Source organism: Pangasianodon hypophthalmus, chromosome 18 (assembly GCF_027358585.1).
Source record: "Pangasianodon hypophthalmus isolate fPanHyp1 chromosome 18, fPanHyp1.pri, whole genome shotgun sequence".
NCBI lineage: Eukaryota > Metazoa > Chordata > Actinopteri > Siluriformes > Pangasiidae > Pangasianodon > Pangasianodon hypophthalmus.
The window spans coordinates 10,680,859-10,696,484 of record NC_069727.1 but is presented as its reverse complement, the minus strand read 5'-3'; the positions used below and the strand labels follow the sequence as shown (position 1 = coordinate 10,696,484).

General features: G+C 40.4%; 1 protein-coding gene across 2 annotated transcripts in view; it reads right to left on the bottom strand.

The window, feature by feature from the left end:
• Positions 1 to 15,626, bottom strand: part of plxnb2a.1 (plexin b2a, tandem duplicate 1) — a 97,557-nt gene that overhangs the window by 47,249 nt on the left and 34,682 nt on the right. For both annotated transcript variants that reach the window (XM_026922855.3, XM_034313135.2), the window contains exon 2: positions 553 to 616. The gene's annotated coding sequence lies outside the window, so the exon portion shown is untranslated. The remainder of the gene's footprint in view (positions 1 to 552; positions 617 to 15,626) is intronic.

Below are 15,626 nucleotides of genomic sequence, written 5' to 3'. Positions count from 1 at the left end.
GAAAAATTAGATCTGTCACTGGAACACTGGCTGTTTTTTAATCTGCCTTTCAATCATCATTTCCTTAACAGCTCACCTCCTCGGCTTTATAAAAAATGATGAGGCAGTGGCAGGCCGCCAATGTAAACACAGCGCAAGGATAATGAAGGGAGGACAAGAAGGGAAAGAGAGAGAGACTGTATGTTTATGCAAAAAAAAAAAAAAAAAAAAAAAAAAAAAAAAAAAAAAAAAAAAAGATTATGCATTTTTTAACTGAAAGGCACGGTTCATATTTCATTGACGTGGAGGAAACAAAAACATTCCAGAATTCCTGTTCCTGTGTGTGCAGACAACAGAAGCTCTGGCAGCCAACTGGGCACTTAATGAAAAGCACAAAAGCAGGGAGTGCTTAGAAAATAAAGAACGCCGTTTAAGGGAATCCTGTGAGTAATTACCTCCCTCGCTGTCTTTACCATCGTTCCTTTCTCTCCAATAAACAGAAAGCCATCCTTATTGACTTAGGGTATCTCAGTATAACCTTCCTAATCACCCTGAGCCATATTCTTCACTTACTTGTGATCCTCCTTGTCCTCGCTCACTCCCTCTGATGGTGCTCTTCAACAGGACAGCAGACAAACTGAGAGAGAGAGAGAAAAAAGGAGGGGAAATGAAAGTCATGAGTGAGAAGATACAGACACTCCTACAGCCATGTTTGAAAATGTGTGACGGATTCATTTAATGAACCTGAGCTCTTAATAAATATCCTACATAAAGATTTTCCCCACTGAGAGGTATGCTTGTGTACAAAAGCTTTAAACCGGACCATTTTCCCATAACAGCTCCTTTGGCAGGAATAACCTGGCACAGTCACCTTTGATGACCAATCATCAGCTTCTGACATCTTCCTTGACTGATTCTTCCCTTGTTCATTAGGAGTCAGGACATAATTTTGGCTCAGCCATTCCTTCCGAGGCTATTCTTCAGGTCTGTTGAGACTCCCATGTTGTACCTAGCTTCAGTTTTCAATTATAAGTTGAAATTATACTCCCTTACCTTAATGAGCATGTTTTCTTTGAGTGAAGGCTATGGGGGAATAAATTTGCGAGTGCAGTCTGTACAAAAAAGTATGCAGCAGCTTGCTAATTTAATACGACTACACAGCTCTGACAGCAATACCAGCCAAGCACAGGTTTATAGTAATATGCTCATTCTATTATGTTATCATTTTACACTGGTAAAAGTATTAAAAATGTGTTCTTATTTAACAAAGAAAAATCACTGATGTAGTCAAGCTTTGCAGACTCTGGCCTTTTTGGTAATAAGCTGCATTTTTTTGTCATATTAACTCAGAGGTTGGTGAGCGGACGCCCGTTTATAGCTGCTATAACATGCGCACCATTCCACAACATTTCATGTAACTATAAATAGATAAAAAGTACAACTTCTTGTTCTTTAATAAACAATGCAGCTGAAGTAGAAGAGGAATAAAACACTTCAGGACATGCTGTTACAGACAAAATAACATAACAGTATGCCTGGTTGTATTTTATCCCCTACAGAACATAATTTGTATGCAAATGAGGGCATGTGGGAGCAGAAAAAAATGGGTAGGTGTGTAGGTTTGGGAGAATCTAGAATTATCAATGAGTATAAATGTATAACCATGGTCTGTTTTCATTTTATTGTATAACAACATTTTTGTGAAACTACTACATCATGAATTTTTTTTTTTTTTCCAAAATAAATATATCCACCTATTACTATTGCTACCCATCTATGAATTCAAGCATGTACAAGTCATTCTACCAATCTATCCCTCTCCCACTTCTCTGAATTTCTGAGGGGCTTTCTATCTAGGGGAGCTTCACTTTGGGCTGCAGCTCTACACTTGACTGGAGCTCTGATTACGGCCTACTTCTGAAACTGACATAGATAAAAAAACAGCACACAGCGGAAGCACAGCATGCAGATGGAAGCCTGGCTGTGGGGTTCCTAATGAAGCCCAGGATGATCATGATTAGAAGTGGAAAATCATGATTATTTTAGGGACGCCCCTCCTGTCAGACAAAGCCCCACTCACTGAAACCCATCCAGCAGTTCCACCCATGTCAGGCTCAGTGGGAGAGTGCACATGTCATTCATAATAGCATGGTCCTCTTCCTCTCTTAGCAGCTCTGACATAACTTTATTTTGAAATACACCCACTCATACAGTTAAATCTTTTGCTCACACACCCCTCCCCACTACACAGGAAATCAGTGTCTAACCAGCACGTGTTATGTTTTATTGCATGTCTATGTCTGTATTGCACACATGGAAGCATTGCAGTGGGCTGGGTGAAGTCACTGGCTCAGTGTTGGAGGTAAGAGGAATCAAATCTCGCCTTGTCTTTTATCTCAAAGCAAGCTTTCTCCATCTGAATGGGTCTCCACTTGTGTGCACTTTGTGTCTATCCATCCATCTATCTATCTGTGTGTGTGTGTTTTGCTGGACCCCAGAACTTGGCCCCATTTTTTCCCCACCAATGAGAACCAGATGTTTGTAGTCATGTTCCTGAATTCTAATGTTTTGCTTTTCCATTCTCTGCTTCTCCTAGAGCTTAATATTCATACAAGGACATTTCTACTCTTTCCTCCATATACACTCACTATTAGCAGAAAAGTTTATGTATTAAGCTGGTGAGATATAGTAATATAGTCATCTCTACACAACATCCAGTGATGTTTATCGCCGATTATATTATATTACCAGACGGGCCAACCTCTACACATTTTGCATATGAGCACTGCAAAAACACTGCTATACACTGGTGTTAGAGAGTAAAGGGCTAATGTTAAGTGTACTGCATTATGGGTATTGTAGTTTTTGGTAGGGGTTGAGGCTGTGAGTGTGTAAGTCTGTCCTTTTTTTTTCCATCCACAGGCCTGCATATTTTCTTTTGTTTATATCTGTGGAAATAAAACCAAGTGAAATAAATGCCACCCATTCAGCAGACAATCAATGGTAAATTAAGATGGAAATGTGCCATTATGTTTTTTTACTGTTTACTGAACATTAAAGCGGAATCAATTAATAAACCAGCTGATAATTTTATTACACCTCTGCTACTCTCCTTAAACTAGAAATGGTGGAAATGCTAACTTCCTGTCTTTTTTAGGCAGTTTTAAATCATTTATCGTGATAGTTTGAATTGGAAAATCGTGATCAGGAAAAACTCAATATCGCATAAGATTATTATGTAGTTAGACATGCATGTGTGGATACACACACTCAGACAGTGTAATATACAGTACAATCAGTATGGAGTGGGTTTATGCTCAGAAAGGTGATGTGACGTTGCACTGGTGTGTACATGCACTGTTTTATGCGTTGGGCTGCTCAGCTTTAAAACTTTCTAGAGAAGGAAGCACGTCCCTGTTCCATTAAAGTGACTCAAAGCGAAACTGAGTATGGTTTGGCATATAGCACTAAACCAATAAAAAGGACAGAAGAAAAAAAACCATCAGGCAAACTGGCAGCGACATCAAAACTAGAGCTGCTGCACATGAAACACCCATATTACATATTACATTTTACAGACCTGTCTGTCTGCCAACTCAAAATTAATGCAGCTTGGGATACAAGACAAGTCTGGGATTCATAAAGCAAGACCCTTCCTCAGTCATCAGCTTCCCCATCATCCTTCCAACCAACTGAAAGAGTAAAATGAATTGTAGAGCTGCACCACAAAAAAAGCCCAGTTATGGGCGATGTGGCTGAGTGAGGATCCAAAAACTCCTCCCTAAGCAGTCGGTGTAATAGACTGGGAGACCAATGTGCTCTACTGGAAACAGTGATCACTCACACACACGAACACACACAGAAAGCCCTGATAGAGCTACTACACTTTTTTTGTCTACCCCACACATGCAGTAAGGGTCATGTGAGGTTAGCATGCAGTGCAGAGAGTAATGGTTTCATATTGTTGCTCACACCTCCAACACGATCGCCATGAAATTCATCCGTGAGTGTACTTCTAAAGCAAAAAATTCAGGTAAATCTGCATGTGAGTAAAGTTGGGACCCCTATGGTTGACTTTCTGACCTTTTTTTTCTAGTTTACGAGGTCCATACCAGAATGCCTTCTGCCTCTCTGTGTGAAACCGTCATCCAGAGATCGATCACTCATTCACTCTCTTCCAACAGAAGCTTGCATAATTCCAAGCCTTCATCCCCTGCAATCTCGTGTGACCCCAGCTTCCTGCTCTCCCTTTCAGCTTAGCTGCAGGGCTTCTAGCTGGTCAGAGAGAGCAATTCTGAGCCTCAGGCGCTCACAGCAAACAGAGTGTCCAATGGCATCAAGGCCTTATGAAGCATGACAATCCTACATACCCTACAGACTTGTTTTTACAGGCGGGTGTGTGTGAGAGCAATACATACAGAGGTGCTACACACAGAGTTGTTCTGTGAGACTGAAAAGAAAAAAATGTTTTATGTTGCTGTTTTCCTTTAATAAACATCAGGATTTCCCTGACTGGACTTTACAAACTGATAAGACTTACTGATCCATAATATTGCTTGAATTTTGTAACTTTTTGAACTTTTAAAGTTTTAAAGAGCATAGCTATTCATAAACAGGAGTGAGTTAGAGCAAGCAAACAGAGCAAGGACAAACAGACAGGCAGACAGAAAGAAAGAAAGGCAATAAGAAAGAAAGAAAGAAAGAAAGAAAGAAAGAAAGGCAGAAAGAAAGAAAGGCAGAAAGAAGGAAGAGACAAGGGTACCAAAAAAGTGGTCTGTGTGAGAGGCAGTACGAGCAGTAAGAGACAGAGTGGTACGAGGCAGTAGGCTGTATGTGAGGCGGTACGAGCAGTAAGAGACAGAGTGGTACGAGGCAGTAGGCTGTGCGAGAGGCAGTACGAGCAGTAAGATTCAGAGTGGTACGAGGCAGTAGGCTGTGCGAGAGGCAGTACGAGCAGTAAGAGACAGAGTGGTACGAGGCAGTAGGCTGTGCGAGAGGCAGTACGAGCAGTAAGATTCAGAGTGGTACGAGGCAGTAGGCTGTGCGAGAGGCAGTACGAGCAGTAAGAGACAGAGTGGTACGAGGCAGTAGGCTGTGTGAGAGGCAGTACGAGCAGTAAGAGACAGAGTGGTACGAGGCAGTAGGCTGTGTGAGAGGCAGTACGAGCAGTAAGAGACAGAGTGGTACGAGGCAGTAGTCTGTGTGAGAGGCAGTACGAGCAGTAAGATTCAGAGTGGTACGAGGCAGTAGTCTGTGTGAGAGGCAGTAGTCTGTGTGAGAGGCAGTATGAGCAGTAAGAGACAGAGTGGTACGAGGCAGTAGGCTGTGTGAGAGGCAGTAGTCTGTGTGAGAGGCAGTATGAGCAGTAAGATTCAGAGTGGTACGAGGCAGTAGGCTGTGTGAGAGGCAGTAGTCTGTGTGAGAGGCAGTATGAGCAGTAAGATTCAGAGTGGTACGAGGCAGTAGTCTGTGTGAGAGGCAGTAGTCTGTGTGAGAGGCAGTATGAGCAGTAAGAGACAGAGTGGTACGAGGCAGTAGGCTGTGTGAGAGGCAGTATGAGCAGTAAGATTCAGAGTGGTACGAGGCAGTAGGCTGTGTGAGAGGCAGTAGTCTGTGTGAGAGGCAGTATGAGCAGTAAGATTCAGAGTGGTACGAGGCAGTAGTCTGTGTGAGAGGCAGTAGTCTGTGTGAGAGGCAGTATGAGCAGTAAGAGACAGAGTGGTACGAGGCAGTAGGCTGTGTGAGAGGCAGTACGAGTAGTAAGAGACAGGGAAAGCTCAGGGAAAGACACACTTTAATGTAATAACACAACATGGCTAAGTTTGTTTACCAGAAAAAAAAAACACAAAGAAATGAACAACAGAAGTGCTCAGTGACTAACCAAAGCTGAGGTCAGCTACACTACTGACTACTGACACGTCCAGAGACACAGTGAAGGAGGGAGTACGTTTCAGAAACTAGTATAAAAAAAGTTAAGTGGGACAAAGGAAATGCTTCAGAGAGAAAGCAATTTCACTTCTCATCACAAGCTATGAGGGCTAGAGAGCGAGAAATGGGACAAGGCCTGTAAGAGTGCAGACTCATAAAACCATTTCACTGCTCATTTCTCATAAAACACTCTCTCTCGCATACACACACACACACACACACCACACTCACTCAAACACGCCACACTCACACAGTGACGAGGGCCAACAGACGAGCTGAACTGTCTGAGCTCTGTTTAACTCACACACACTCAGATACGCTCCATTCTACACACTAACCATCTGACCTAACACACACACACGTACACACGCATGGACAAAGACACAGAGACACAGAGACACACCCAGACACATGCACACATATACACAAACAACACACACACCCTCAGTCACTAGCACACAGACACACAAGTACACACAGTCACACACAGTCACACACTTACAGACACACACACACCCCCACACACACACCCCCACCCACCCACGCACACCCCACTGAGGCTGAGAGCTGTTCAAAAACAACTGAACAACCCCTCTTTCCCAGGAGCCTCTATCCAGCAAGGGAAAGACAGACGAGAGTATATTTTTAGCCCTGGTCTGTTTATAATGGATATATACCAAGTGCGTGTTTGGAGGCTTATTTGGCTGCTGGAGAACATTTTTGTTTTTTGCTGCTGTGTTCCAATAACACAGAAAAATTGTGATGCCAGGCACAATGCCAGGTGTTGATTACGCGTCTGTATTCATTTTTATCCCCCATTTTTGTTATGGATCTATTTATAACAGGATGTCTGGACCTATGTCGCTCCTCCATTAGCAGGTACACGGCCAGGCTGAAACAAGCCGACTGAGCTGAACTCTACTCTAATTTGTGGCACTGATCTGAAATCTAAGAGTGGAGCTGCTTGTCCATAAAGAGCAGGGTTATGCCAGGAGCACTACTTTGGGTTGGTTTCCAAATATCGCCTATGCCATCTGATCCATGTCTCAATAGAGACAAGTTAAACATGACGGCAACAGCCTCCGCTGCCAACAAGTCTACTCCTTCTTGGTACTATTATGTATGCCAGAAACAACCTTAAAATATACTTCAAACATAAAGGAAGCTATTGAAGAAAACCTATTTCAGACATTTGACCTCTCTGTGACCTTGACCCTGTTTGGATCAATTCCAATATCTAATCAGTTCATCGGATGATTCCAGTGATAATCCCATATAAATCCTACAAACATTCGACCACTCATTCTTGAGATATCACACTAAAAATAATCGCAGAGGGACAGACTGAATTGAAAATATAATGCCTCCCCTACTCAGTGGTGGAGGCATAAAAATAAACATGATTTGAATATGTTTCTCATAACTGGGGGTACTATAGTTTCTGTACCACTGAATAAGGGGAATTAATTAGCTACACCACTGCAATATATAAACCCTCCTCATCCATACTTTACTTCTATGTCTATTTTTTTAAACATATTACTTATATTTAGTCAGAGAACAAATGGCCATGAGGATTGGGCGATATGACAAAAATATCATATTTTTGAAGACACGATACTTGAAGACACTTCTATGACACATGATGTATGTATTACGACATATAGGTTTGCTCAGAAACCTTCTTTTTATTAAAAACACTGAAAAACAGAAACATGAAAATCTGTAAGCATTTTAACATTTTAGAATTTTATATATCAAATACAAAATGTTAACATCAAATCACCTGCTTATAATCAGTTTGTATATTAATTTTTAAAAATTACATATCACACTATACACCATATCTCAGAAAAGCACGTTGCAACATTATTTATCACGATATCAATATTTTATCATCATATCACCCAGCCCTAATGGCCACTACCATTTCTACACACCAAAATACTTATAGTGGTTTATATACTAAAAGTATAAATATAAAATTAAATAGACTTCATCCTCCCAAACACTGGATTATAAACAGATACAGTAGAATGCTTTACTTTCTCCAGTGCTTGCCATTTCATTAGGTTCAATTTGGAGTATCTCACTAGTTTTGCATCTCATCAAACCTATTAAAGATCTCATTCAGAGAACAGCAATCTGGGTTCTGCTAGAAACAATGCTTGTCATAATAAATTTGTGTCTCCATTAAAATGCAAATCCACACCAGTATATAACCATGTATGCAGCGTAAAATATAAGCATACAATATTTGTGTGGAGATCTGGGAAAACCCTTCAAATGGTAAAATTCGGACACTATATATGGTTCTGAAAACAACAGAGAAAAGAGTGAAAATTGCATTAAAGATTTCATTCAGACCATGGAGCAGGAATATCACAGACATTTTGGCAAGCAGTATCTGATTACAAACTGAATTGAGTAGGCTTGTGTACTAGGGCTGTAAACCTTAGGCTTCTAAATGATACTAATTCTTCTACATGATACTTGATTCTTAAGGAAACGATCTGATATTTGTTGATACCAATGAATCTGCTACAATACGATACGATTCTATTTAGTATCCCCGAATCGATGTGTGACTAACTTTGTTCAGAATCTGGGGTAAGCTCACCTAAGTATCAGAGTTATGCAAATCACCTTGCTAGCCTATTTACACATCAGTTTAAAAATAGGAATGATCTTTTACACACCAATTGTCTGTCCTTCAGTTATAATTTATAATCAATGCATGATCATTGCCTCAATCATTGCCAAATGAATACGTCGATCTGAATCGTCCAATCGTCACACTCCTATTATGTACATTTCACTACAGCATGTAGCTATGCAGCAACTTGGTTAAAGCCTGACGTTCACTGAATAAGAAAATTATGCTTAGCTAGTAAAGCTCCTTACCCAGCATGATCTTTGCTGGAAAAGAACCTAGGCATACTGCTTTAGTGAAATATATTTCTATTTTTTCACCATTTTTGGCCCATTATCCAGAAATCAGCCACAGTGACATCCAACAAGCTTCCCCAGACCACTTCGCATATTCATAAAGTACACAGGATAAGTGCCTTGTATTTAGAGAGAAGATTCGTTCAGTAGTGATAAAGGGTTTAAGAGTGTTGCTTTGATGGTTTTGATCTTTTCTTTCTCATCACTCCATGTGCAGAGCCTCACAAACTGTGCCAGGGTTTACAGATTGGTATGTTTTGGATTATTTGCCTAAGGTCTAACAGACATTTGGTGACACCTTGCTTCAGGTCAGAAATACCTCAGATTTAGTGCCAACCCTGCTGTTTATTTTTAAGGGAAAGTATACACACAAGTTCTATTAAAATGATGGAAAGGCATGTGCAGTATTTCTGTATAAAAAAAAAATAAATAAAAAGAGAGAGAGAGAGAGAGAGAGAGAGAGAGAAAGGAAGAAAGAAAAGGCACGATGGTTTTTCTTGCAATATATTTGCAGAGAAAATCAGCTCTTAAACTGCCCCTGAAATAAAAACTGATGCTACAGAGCTTTTTTTTTTTTTTTTAATACCTGTTCCTTAGTGTTATTGTATGGTATACCTATAATTCTTTTTTAATTAAATTAAAAAGTTTTGGTGATATTCTCATTTTAAGTTTATAGTTTGTCACTTCTCAGGAAAGTTATTAATTTTTTTTTGATGAGTCATTGTGTACTAGACTTGTGTTCATCTAATTAAATGCTCTCTATAACATACGTCCCACCCACAGGGGGCGTGTCATGCTCTACATTAGCAGCTTGTTAGCAGCAAACATGGTTTATCTGTGCATTTTCCTTCACGCTTCATTTTCCAACTATCGCTTGGTTGAGGAAAAAACTGGTTATTGTTTATCCTATAACAGCCCTTTTTCCACTGTTCTCCATATATAGCTAGTTTGGGAAGCTACTGTCAAGTTTGTCCCAAAAACAGAGGAATAGAAAAACCTCAATGCTTACAGAAGTTGCGGGTCAGAAACAGTTTACTGGTGTGTTTGTGTATTTTGCACAGTTCTCACAAAAGGCAGCAAAAAATAAGGTTCCAAACGTCTATGGCAACTGAGATTGAGGTTATTTCATTGTAGTTCAGTTGCTCTGCTGAACTTTTCTTTTCTTCTGCAAAATAAGCGGGTTAGCAATGACCACACCTAAAATACTACACTAAAATGCTAGAGCTTGAATCCAAAAAAAATGCTAGATCGATTATTTTGAATTATGGTCACTCATGGGGAAAAAAATTCTGTGGTTGGGGTAAAAGCACATAGCTGTTTTAACTTCTAATCGGTCTTTGTTTGCGTTTTTTTTTTTTTTTTTAAATGACAAAAGCCACAGGAAATAGCATAAAGCTAATTATGGAAATAATTTAAGGAAGCCCCTGTAGGACACAGAACAGGTTAAATCATAAATTACGTGGCTATATTTGCCAATATTTGCCATGTGTCAATATTTTACTAGCTGCACGTAGGCACTTTGGAGGAGAGACAGCTTCACTTTCATTGCTGAGTGAATTGTGTGGCAACTTCAGCTGAAGCACTTAATGTGCTCAATATTCTGCTCTAAGTACTGCTGCGGTTTTATTTACCAGAAATATCAGCAGCTTTATCATGTCTTTATTGTTCGGTGGGGATTAATCAGACACACACTCAGACAGACACACTCAGAGAGAGACAGACAGACAGACACACACACACACACACACACACACACACACACACACACACACACACACACAGGCTCAACATGGTGCTGGAATCGTAGTTGTAAAAACCAACCTGCGTTTTCACCAGTTTGATCACTGAACTGACATGCGAGTTTCGCTCAGAGTAATAATAAATAAAATAATAGCACTCTTCAAGTTTCTATATTTATTTATTTATTTTTTACAAGTTTTCAGAACATTTTTGACTTTCTTACAGGAGAAAGTACACAGCAGTTTGAGCTTAGTCCCTGGAGCAGGAACAAGCATTGGAAAACGTCAATGGAAAAAAACAGTAGACTTCGGCTCTGTATGATGGACTGATCCACCTCAGTGGGACATATTGCACACACATGCGTGCACGCACACACACACACACACACACACACACACAAAACCACTCCACAAGCCAAAAACCCTCAGTGGTCCTCACAGCAATCTCTTGAATCATGGATTCACCCAGTAATACACACACTCCTATTCCTGCCTACGAAGTGGACAGAAATGCTAATTAGTGCGCTGTGGGCAAGAAAGACACAGGAAGAACCAGGTGAGCAAAAATAGGAAGAAGATGGAAGCAGAGATGCCACATGGCTTCACACATGCACGCACATTTGCTCTCACTGAGTGGAAAGGAGGAGGAGGAGAAAGTGCTTATCTGCGTCTACCCCCAGTCACCTTGTGCTAGTCGTCTCTTTCATTCTTAGACTAGGATGGAGGCGCATGAAGGCCAGTCACTCTGAAACAGACAAATACTGCCATTGTGGTGTTCAGCTCTCACTGAACATATGACGAATAAACGAATAAAGTCTTGCACACACAAAGTCTATAGCCAATCTGATTAAGGATGAAAGGGTGTAGTGCCCTTGTAGAATGAACATGCCTGGCTGTGCTGTTCAAGCAAGCCCACATAATCTCTGTCCTACTTTTCTGTTCCAGACATGAAAGAACTTCAGATCATGACAAAAAAGAAGAGAGACGCAGACACACGCACACACACACACTATTTATGTCTGGCCAAAAAAATCTTTAACTTGTGTTCAACTTACGTATTTTTCACAACAGATGGTTACTTCCAACAATATTACACAAAAAAGCAAAAATAAACTTTATAGCGAGCTATTAAACAAATACATTTCTAGACTGTTGACATTAAAGCACTACCATCTCCAGGGGGAGAGGGAAGAGGAAAAAAAAAAAAACACAGGCTGCTACTTAACTACTAAACATTACATGCAGCAGACAAAACTACGGAAATATGCAACCTGTTTGAAATTCAGCAGCCTATTTTGAAGTGTCTAAAAGAACACTTTCCATAGTACTTGGCCTTGACCAGAGCTGGAGTATGGCTACACTGTCTGCCAGATCTGTCTCCCTTGCCCCCTACCTCGAGAGCAAGATGGAGGATATTTGATGGAAAAAGCCAACAGCACCTGCTTGGAGCCCAGGAGGCTTGGCGCAGGCCGACCGATGCCACCATCGTATTCATCACATGTATCTGATGAAGCCTGCACCACCTGGCCAGCCAAACCTCCCGCTGCTCCTGAAGGCTTACCTATTCACTGATCAGCTGAAATGTCTTCACAAGAGCGCAACACATCTACATTACGACTTTTATGAAAGAAATGAAGGAGTGCTGCTCTCTCCCTCACTGCCCATGTGCTACATGCATTCAGTGCTATGACGCATTTCCATTTAAAGTCTCACAATTACATTCATCAGTACAGTGAGACAGCAACTTATCCTTCAGGTTTCTCTAATAATTATTCCTATATTTATAGTAACATGTTTTTGTTTTAGAGTTATGCAGTATATATAAAGCAGCTGCACTATTATGGCCTAAGGTTTGTGGACACCTGATCATCACACTCATGTGATTCTTCCCCAAACTGTTGCTACAAAGTTGGAGCACACAATTGTGTAGAACTTCTTTGTATGCTATAGCTTTACAATTTCCATTCAGTGGAACCTGTGCACAAAGTGAGGTCAATGAAGACATGGTGTGCCAAGGCTGGAGTGGAAGAACTCGAGTGGCCTACAAAGAGCCCTGACCTCAACCCCACTGAACACCTTTGGGATGAACTGGAACACTGACTGCACCCCAGGCCTCCTCGCCCAACATCAGTACCTGACCTCACTAATGTTCCTGTGGCTGACTGGTCACAAGTCCCCACAGCCATGCTCCAAAATCTAGTGGAAAGCCTTCCCAGAAGACATAACAGCAAAGGGGGAACTAAATCTGGAATGGGATGTTGGATGGATCACATATAGATGTGATGGTCAGGTGTCCACAAACCTTTGGCCTTATAGAGTATTTTTTTTTTTGCCTTCAAAGTTGTGCGTGCATGATGTGTGCATACAGCCTTTTTCAGCTTGCTAGAAAGATCTTTGCAAGTATTTTTACATATCTGATGCACATTGTTCATCTTCGGGGGCTCTTGCAGACACAGACTAAAATACTGCTATTGTGAGTGTAGTGAATGAAGCAGAAATGCAGGCGCAACACTAAAAAGTGACTCAAAGAAGTGTTTGTGCAATGAGCCAATTACTACTCTTTCTACCACTCAATCTGACAGTTTGTGTAAGATATGAGGATGGCCTGGTTACTATCACAGCTGAATAACTTTATTCCCCTGGGACATTAAATAAACAAAGGCCTTATTCCAACTTAAAATATCCTGCTTTTCCCAAAAATCAGCCTCTCCCCCTACAACCCTAAGCACTGGAAGAAGCTGAAATACGCGCACACACGCACACACACACACAAACAAACAGGAGGTGCATTATTATTATTATTATTTTTAATTTCTGGCTTGTCAGAAAGGTTTACAGGGCACTGGGACTGAAATCCCACAGAATGCGATTTAAAAAAAAAAAAAATTGTGCAAGCAAGAGCTTTTCGCCTTTATGTGGGCGTGAGCGAGCAGTCAGATAAATGTATATATACATATAAAGCCATTAACATGAACATACTGCGCAGCACAATGCATTTACAGTGTTCATTCATTCATCCTTAGTAACTGCCTGGACATGGTCATGGTGATTTAAATTGGGCTACTATTTTATTCATATTTTGAGAAATAGAATCAGGTGTGTTAATTAGATAATACTGCAGGCAGATAAAAAAAAAAAAATAATAATAATAATAATAATAATAATAACAACAACTGTGCGAGCAGGAGTATAGTCTCTAGTAGAGACAAATTATGAACTCGAGTGATGTAGCGGAGGCTGAGGAACTGTCAGAGCCAGAATTCACAGACCATGCAGACAGTGCTGGCATTTCTACCTCTGGCTTTTTTCCAGTGTCTTCCAGTGTTTCCAGGGGTATAGTGCTATAGTGCTAGAGTTCATATTTCATTCAAACACCTTCAAAATTCTTCAGGTTTTTCTCACTTCAGGTTTATATCCGACCATAGATACAAATATAAATATTTAGAGCACACAACAAATATACTACATAGTGCACATACACACACATTATGCAGACACACCCACACACACACACACACACACACACACACACACACACACACCCACCCACCCTCACACCCACACCCACACACACACAAGCATTAGCCTTCTCAACTGCTCACAGCTCATTAGTGTTAAGACTCCATCAAGGATGTTGGCAAAGCAGCAGGTCGAGCGTCTGGTCATCTGTATGGCTTCAGCAGTAAGTGAAAACAAGAAACGCACAGCCAAGCTTGGCTCTAAGAGGAGCTGTCAGCACCACACTTGGCCTTACTCTTTCAGTGTTTCTGTGATTAATGGTACACAGTGAGAGGAAAGAATGTTGCTAAACAAATGCCTGAATATATGCCAGCATACAGATCACAGGAGTCATCTCTCAAAAGATATAAAACCTAACATTCATCATATCTCATGTACTGAGCAGAGAGAGTTGAACCCTGCTCATTCGAGCTCGAGGACAACTTCGATTAACAATATTTATTTTTATTTTCTTGGAATAGTCCATGTAGATAAACTGTGATATGATGTGATTGTTCTATTTAAAGTTAGCATTTTCATACAGTTATGTTCATGTTAAGCATTAACACATCTGTTCCCAGGCTTTAATGGAAATAGAGCAGGTGATGTAATTTATTAGTAATTCAATATAAATTGAAATACAAACTAAACTCCCAATTTTAAAACTTTATTAATTATAGTCATTAATTATTAGTCAATTTCCTGGCCTACAGGTTTGTTTGTGGGAAAGCTCTGAAAATTACAACTTGGAATTCCCACTCAGTAGTTGATTCACAAGTTAACGTTTTTCCCCAGTTGGAGGATGGGAATTAGGTTTTTCCCCCTTATATCCCGTCAACATATTTTAGTAAGATTCTTAATACTAGCTGTTGCATCAGTGGTGAACTTGTCTGCTGTACAATGACTAACATTGGTCTATTAAGAGATATTCCTGCCATTTTTTTTCCCTCACCAGTTTCAGGTGGATAGGATTATACTGGGAGTGGGTGACATCTGGTAATACGCATGAATCAGAATTAAAAATATGCTCTCGAGAGCTACCCCATTCAGTCCACCCATAGAAACAGAAGAGACTTTTTTCCTGCTCACTCGGCCTGCTTGTGTCTCAAACAAGGCTGACATGCTGCATTTGACTTACCTCGTGATTGGTAATTCGCATATCAGAATGACGACATTTTCAACTTTGGCATATTTGACATATGAAGTTGGGGGAAAAAATGGACGCCTCCATGTTCGTCTTTTGTTAGCAACAAGCTAGCCAGCTAACTGTCATGATGTATATCTTCCTCCTCAAACAGCAATCTGTACGGACAGGGTTATAGATATAACAAGCGAATATGTTGATTGATTGAAAGTAAATACTCAACATACACATTGTCTTTAATATTCTTTCAGCCAGGGAGACACCACTGCCAATCATTACACAATCTGACAACCGAGCACAGTGAAAAACTGGGGTTTTATAGTGTTTAATAACAATTGAACTGTTTGTAAGGATATATAATTATTGAACTCCTTTACAAATGCTTATTA